This window comes from Dendropsophus ebraccatus, chromosome 11 (genome assembly GCF_027789765.1).
Source record: "Dendropsophus ebraccatus isolate aDenEbr1 chromosome 11, aDenEbr1.pat, whole genome shotgun sequence".
Lineage (NCBI taxonomy): Eukaryota > Metazoa > Chordata > Amphibia > Anura > Hylidae > Dendropsophus > Dendropsophus ebraccatus.
Window position 1 is genome coordinate 9604881 of NC_091464.1, and position 6850 is coordinate 9611730.

Consider the following 6850-nt stretch of genomic DNA (forward strand, 5'->3'; position numbering starts at 1 on the left):
CCGTCCGTCAGTAATTGTAAGCATTTATAACTTCTAATTAAAATTTTCTTGCTAAATCCCATACAGTACAAGTATAGAAGGAAAAGTGTGCAATGTAATGTGGCTTTATAAGTAATATGTTGAAGATTTGTAAAGAGAATCTGTGGTGCAGTTCTCATGATAATCCTTCTATTTAAATATCTCGTCTTCAAGTACTTATCAGCTGCTGTATGTTGTGCAGGAAGTGGTTTATTCCCTCCAGTCTGACACAGTGCTCTCTGCTGCCACCTCTGTCCATGTCAGGAACTGTCCAGAGCAGGAGAGGTTTGGACAGTTCCTGACAAAGGCAGAGGCAGCATGATGTATACAGTATGAGGACTACCTGCAGAGAGGGGATGTATACAGTATGGGGACTACCTGCAGAGAGGAGATGTATACAGTATGAGGACTACCTGCAGAGGGGGATGTATACAGTATGGGGACTACCTGCAGAGAGGAGATGTATACAGTATGAGGACTACCTGCAGAGGGGGATGTATACAGTATGGGGACTACCTGCAGAGGGAGATGTATACAGTATGGGGACTACCTGCAGAGGGAGATGTATACAGTATGGGGACTACCTGCAGAGAGGAGATGTATACAGTATGGGGATTACCTGCAGAGACGGGATGTATACAGTATGGGGACTACCTGCAGAGGGGGATGTATACAGTATGGGGATTACCTGCAGAGAGGGGATGTATACAGTATGGGGACTACCTGCAGAGGGGGATGTATACAGTATGAGGACTACCTGCAGAGGGGGATGTATACAGTATGAGGACTACCTGCAGAGAGGAGATGTATACAGTATGGGGATTACCTGCAGAGAGGAGATGTATACAGTATGGGGACTACCTGCAGAGGGGAGATGTATACAGTATGGGGACTACCTGCAGAGAGGAGATGTATACACTATGGGGACTACCTGCAGAGGGGAGATGTATACAGTATGGGGACTACCTGCAGGGGGGATGTATACAGTATGGGGACTACCTGCAGAGGGGAGATGTATACAGTATGGGGACTACCTGCAGAGGGAGATGTATACAGTATGGGGACTACCTGCAGAGGGGGATGTATACAGTATGGGGACTACCTGCAGAGGGGAGATGTATACAGTATGAGGACTACCTGCAGAGAGGAGATGTATACAGTATGGGGACTACCTGCAGAGAGGAGATGTATACAGTATGGGGACTACCTGCAGAGGGGGATGTATACAGTATGGGGACTACCTGCAGAGGGAGATGTATACAGTATGGGGACTACCTGCAGAGGGGAGATGTATACAGTATGAGGACTACCTGCAGAGAGGAGATGTATACAGTATGGGGACTACCTGCAGAGAGGAGATGTATACAGTATGGGGACTACCTGCAGAGGGGGATGTATACAGTATGGGGACTACCTGCAGAGGGGGATGTATACAGTATGGGGACTACCTGCAGAGAGGAGATGTATACAGTATGGGGACTACCTGCAGAGGGGGATGTATACAGTATGGGGACTACCTGCAGAGAGGAGATGTATACAGTATGGGGACTACCTGCAGAGGGGGATGTATACAGTATGGGGACTACCTGCAGAGGGGGATGTATACAGTATAGGGACTACCTGCAGAGGGGGATGTATACAGTATGGGGACTACCTGCATAGGGGGATGTATACAGTATGGGGACTACCTGCAGAGGGGAGATGTATACAGTATGGGGACTATCTGCAGAGGGGGGATGTATACAGTATGGGAACTACCTGCAGAGGGGGTGTATACAGTATGAGGACTACCTGCAGGGGGGATGTATACAGTATGAGGACTACCTGCAGGGGGGATGTATACAGTATGGGGACTACCTGCAGAGGGGAGATGTATACAGTATGGGGACTACCTGCAGAGAGGAGATGTATACAGTATGAGGACTACCTGCAGAGGGGGATGTATACAGTATGAGGACTACCTGCAGAGAGGAGATGTATACAGTATGGGGACTACCTGCAGAGGGGGATGTATACAGTATGGGGACTACCTGCAGAGAGGAGATGTATACAGTATGGGGACTACCTGCAGAGAGGAGATGTATACAGTATGGGGACTACCTACAGAGACGGGATGTATACAGTATGAGGACTACCTGCAGAGGGGGATGTATACAGTATGAGGACTACCTGCAGAGGGGGATGTATACAGTATGAGGACTACCTGCAGAGGGGAGATGTATACAGTATGAGGACTACCTGCAGAGGGGAGATGTATACAGTATGGGGACTACCTGCAGAGGGGAGATGTATACAGTATGAGGACTACCTGCAGAGAGGGGATGTATACAGTATGGGGACTACCTGCAGAGGGGGATGTATACAGTATGAGGACTACCTGCAGAGGGGAGATGTATACAGTATGAGGACTACCTGCAGAGACGGGATGTATACAGTATGGGGACTACCTGCAGAGGGGGTGTATACAGTATGGGGACTACCTGCAGAGGGGAGATGTATACAGTATGAGGACTACCTGCAGAGGGGAGATGTATACAGTATGGGGACTACCTGCAGAGGGAGATGTATACAGTATGGGGACTACCTGCAGAGAGGGTGTATACAGTATGGGGACTACCTGCAGAGGGGGTGTATACAGTATGGGGACTACCTAGAGAGGGGGGAGTAAGGTATATAGAAGCCTTACTCTATATACTTATGGGGGTAACCTATAGTATAAGACATTTAGTATGGCGGCTGTAGTAGAGTGGGGCTACTTTCCCCAAATAATCCCTCACCCTTTTTCAGAGAATATATCAGACCCTGTGCTATGTGTGGAGAACCGCGGTGTATCCAGATTTTGCATTGTGTATTCTTTGATCACTGCAGATGTATTTTAGCCTAGAAAGTTCTGTATGTGACATATGTAAGCGGGATGATACATATCATATGGGCAGAATTACAAGATGGCTGACCTGATCATGTGACAGCGGGGTGCAGCTTTCATGATTTATTGGATGTAGATGGTTCTATAATCACCTCCTTACTGCGTCTCACTTTCCAGCAGTTAAAATATCAGCAATAATAACAAAAAGAAATGGCACCTTCCACACGTGTGTCCGGTATTACTCGGCTGATCGGCCATTGTGGTTGTAGTAACCTGTTTCTCGGCAGTATATAGTGGCCTGCAGCAGTGTATGGTGGCCCGCAGCAGTGTATGGTGGCCCGCGGCAGTGTATGGTGGCCCGCAGCATGTATGGTGGCCCGCAGCAGTGTATGGTGGCCAGCAGCAGTGTATGGTGGCCCGCAGCAGTGTATGGTGGCCCGCAGCAGTGTATGGTGGCCAGCAGCAGTGTATGGTGGCCAGCAGCAGTGTATGGTGGCCCGCAGCAGTGTATGGTGGCAGCAGCAGTGTATGGTGGCCCGCAGCAGTGTATGGTGGCAGCAGCAGTGTATGGTGGCAGCAGCAGTGTATGGTGGCCCGCAGCAGTGTATGGTGGCAGCAGCAGTGTATGGTGGCCCGCAGCAGTGTATGGTGGCCTGCAGCAGTGTATGGTGGCATGCAGCAGTGTATGGTGGCCTACAGCAGTGTATGGTGGCCCGCGGCAGTGTATGGTGGCCCGCAGCAGTGTATGGTGGCCCGCAGCAGTGTATGGTGGCTTGCGGCAGTGTATGGTGGCTCGCAGCAGTGTATGGTGGCCCGCAGCAGTGTATGGTGGCTCGTGGCACTGTATGGTGGCTCGTGGCACTGTATGGTGGCTCGTGGCACTGTATGGTGGCCCGCAGCAGTTACGCAGCATTGTGTGGTGTAGTACTAGGACCCTGCCTGTCCTGTGTGGTGTAGTACTAGGACCCTGCCTGTCCTGTGTGGTGTAGTACTAGGACCCTGGCTGTCCTGTCCTGTGTGGTGTAGTACTAGGACCCTGCCTGTCCTGTCCTGTGTGGTGTAGTACTAGGACCCTGCCTGTCCTGTGTGGTGTAGTACTAGGACCCTGCCTGTCCTGTGTGGTGTAGTACTAGGACCCTGGCTGTCCTGTGTGGTGTAGTACTAGGACCCTGCCTGTCCTGTGTGGTGTAGTACTAGGACCCTGGCTGTCCTGTCCTGTGTGGTGTAGTACTAGGACCCTGCCTGTCCTGTGTGGTGTAGTACTAGGACCCTGGCTGTCCTGTCCTGTGTGGTGTAGTACTAGGACCCTGCCTGTCCTGTGTGGTGTAGTACTAGGACCCTGCCTGTCCTGTGTGGTGTAGTACTAGGACCCTGGCTGTCCTGTCCTGTGTGGTGTAGTACTAGGACCCTGCCTGCCCTGTGTGGTGTAGTACTAGGACCCTGCCTGCCCTGTCCTGTGTGGTGTAGTACTAGGACCCTGGCTGTCCTGTGTGGTGTAGTACTAGGACCCTGGCTGTCCTGTGTGGTGTAGTACTAGGACCCTGCCTGTCCTGTGTGGTGTAGTACTAGGACCCTGTCTGTCCTGTGTGGTGTAGTACTAGGACCCTGGCTGTCCTGTGTGGTGTAGTACTAGGACCCTGGCTGTCCTGTCCTGTGTGGTGTAGTACTAGGACCCTGGCTGTCCTGTCCTGTGTGGTGTAGTACTAGGACCCTGCCTGTCCTGTGTGGTGTAGTACTAGGACCCTGCCTGTCCTGTGTGGTGTAGTACTAGGACCCTGCCTGTCCTGTCCTGTGTGGTGTAGTACTAGGACCCTGCCTGTCCTGTGTGGTGTAGTACTAGGACCCTGCCTGTCCTGTGTGGTGTAGTACTAGGACCCTGGCTGTCCTGTCCTGTGTGGTGTAGTACTAGGACCCTGGCTGTCCTGTCCTGTGTGGTGTAGTACTAGGACCCTGCCTGTCCTGTGTGGTGTAGTACTAGGACCCTGCCTGTCCTGTGTGGTGTAGTACTAGGACCCTGCCTGTCCTGTGTGGTGTAGTACTAGGACCCTGCCTGTCCTGTGTGGTGTAGTACTAGGACCCTGGCTGTCCTGTCCTGTGTGGTGTAGTACTAGGACCCTGCCTGTCCTGTGTGGTGTAGTACTAGGACCCTGCCTGTCCTGTGTGGTGTAGTACTAGGACCCTGCCTGTCCTGTCCTGTGTGGTGTAGTACTAGGACCCTGCCTGTCCTGTCCTGTGTGGTGTAGTACTAGGACCCTGGCTGTCCTGTGTGGTGTAGTACTAGGACCCTGGCTGTCCTGTCCTGTGTGGTGTAGTACTAGGACCCTGCCTGTCCTGTGTGGTGTAGTACTAGGACCCTGGCTGTCCTGTGTGGTGTAGTACTAGGACCCTGACTGTCCTGTCCTGTGTGGTGTAGTACTAGGACCCTGGCTGTCCTGTCCTGTGTGGTGTAGTACTAGGACCCTGGCTGTCCTGTGTGGTGTAGTACTAGGACCCTGCCTGCCCTGTCCTGTGTGGTGTAGTACTAGGACCCTGGCTGTCCTGTGTGGTGTAGTACTAGGACCCTGGCTGTCCTGTGTGGTGTAGTACTAGGACCCTGGCTGTGCTGTCCTGTCCTGTGTGGTGTAGTACTAGGACCCTGGCTGTCCTGTGTGGTGTAGTACTAGGACCCTGGCTGCCCTGTCCTGTGTGGTGTAGTACTAGGACCCTGCCTGTCCTGTGTGGTGTAGTACTAGGACCCTGCCTGTCCTGTGTGGTGTAGTACTAGGACCCTGCCTGTCCTGTGTGGTGTAGTACTAGGACCCTGTCTGTCCTGTGTGGTGTAGTACTAGGACCCTGCCTGTCCTGTGTGGTGTAGTACTAGGACCCTGCCTGTCCTGTGTGGTGTAGTACTAGGACCCTGCCTGTCCTGTGTGGTGTAGTACTAGGACCCTGCCTGTCCTGTGTGGTGTAGTACTAGGACCCTGGCTGTCCTGTCCTGTGTGGTGTAGTACTAGGACCCTGCCTGTCCTGTCCTGTGTGGTGTAGTACTAGGACCCTGCCTGTCCTGTGTGGTGTAGTACTAGGACCCTGCCTGTCCTGTGTGGTGTAGTACTAGGACCCTGGCTGTCCTGTCCTGTGTGGTGTAGTACTAGGACCCTGCCTGTCCTGTGTGGTGTAGTACTAGGACCCTGCCTGTCCTGTCCTGTGTGGTGTAGTACTAGGACCCTGGCTGTCCTGTGTGGTGTAGTACTAGGACCCTGCCTGTCCTGTGTGGTGTAGTACTAGGACCCTGGCTGTCCTGTGTGGTGTAGTACTAGGACCCTGGCTGTCCTGTGTGGTGTAGTACTAGGACCCTGCCTGTCCTGTCCTGTCCTGTGTGGTGTAGTACTAGGACCCTGGCTGTCCTGTGTGGTGTAGTACTAGGACCCTGGCTGTCCTGTGTGGTGTAGTACTAGGACCCTGCCTGTCCTGTCCTGTGTGGTGTAGTACTAGGACCCTGCCTGTCCGGTCTGGTGTAGTACTAGGACCCTGCCTGTCCGGTCTGGTGTAGTACTAGGACCCTGCCTGCCCTGTCCTGTGTGGTGTAGTACTAGGACCCTGGCTGTCCTGTCCTGTGTGGTGTAGTACTAGGACCCTGGCTGTCCTGTCCTGTGTGGTGTAGTACTAGGACCCTGGCTGTCCTGTGTGGTGTAGTACTAGGACCCTGGCTGTCCTGTGTGGTGTAGTACTAGGACCCTGGCTGTCCTGTGTGGTGTAGTACTAGGACCCTGCCTGTCCTGTGTGGTGTAGTACTAGGACCCTGGCTGCCCTGTCCTGTGTGGTGTAGTACTAGGACCCTGCCTGTCCTGTCCTGTGTGGTGTAGTACTAGGACCCTGGCTGTCCTGTGTGGTGTAGTACTAGGACCCTGCCTGTCCTGTGTGGTGTAGTACTAGGACCCTGGCTGTCCTGTGTGGTGTAGTACTAGGACCCTGGCTGTCCTGTGTGGT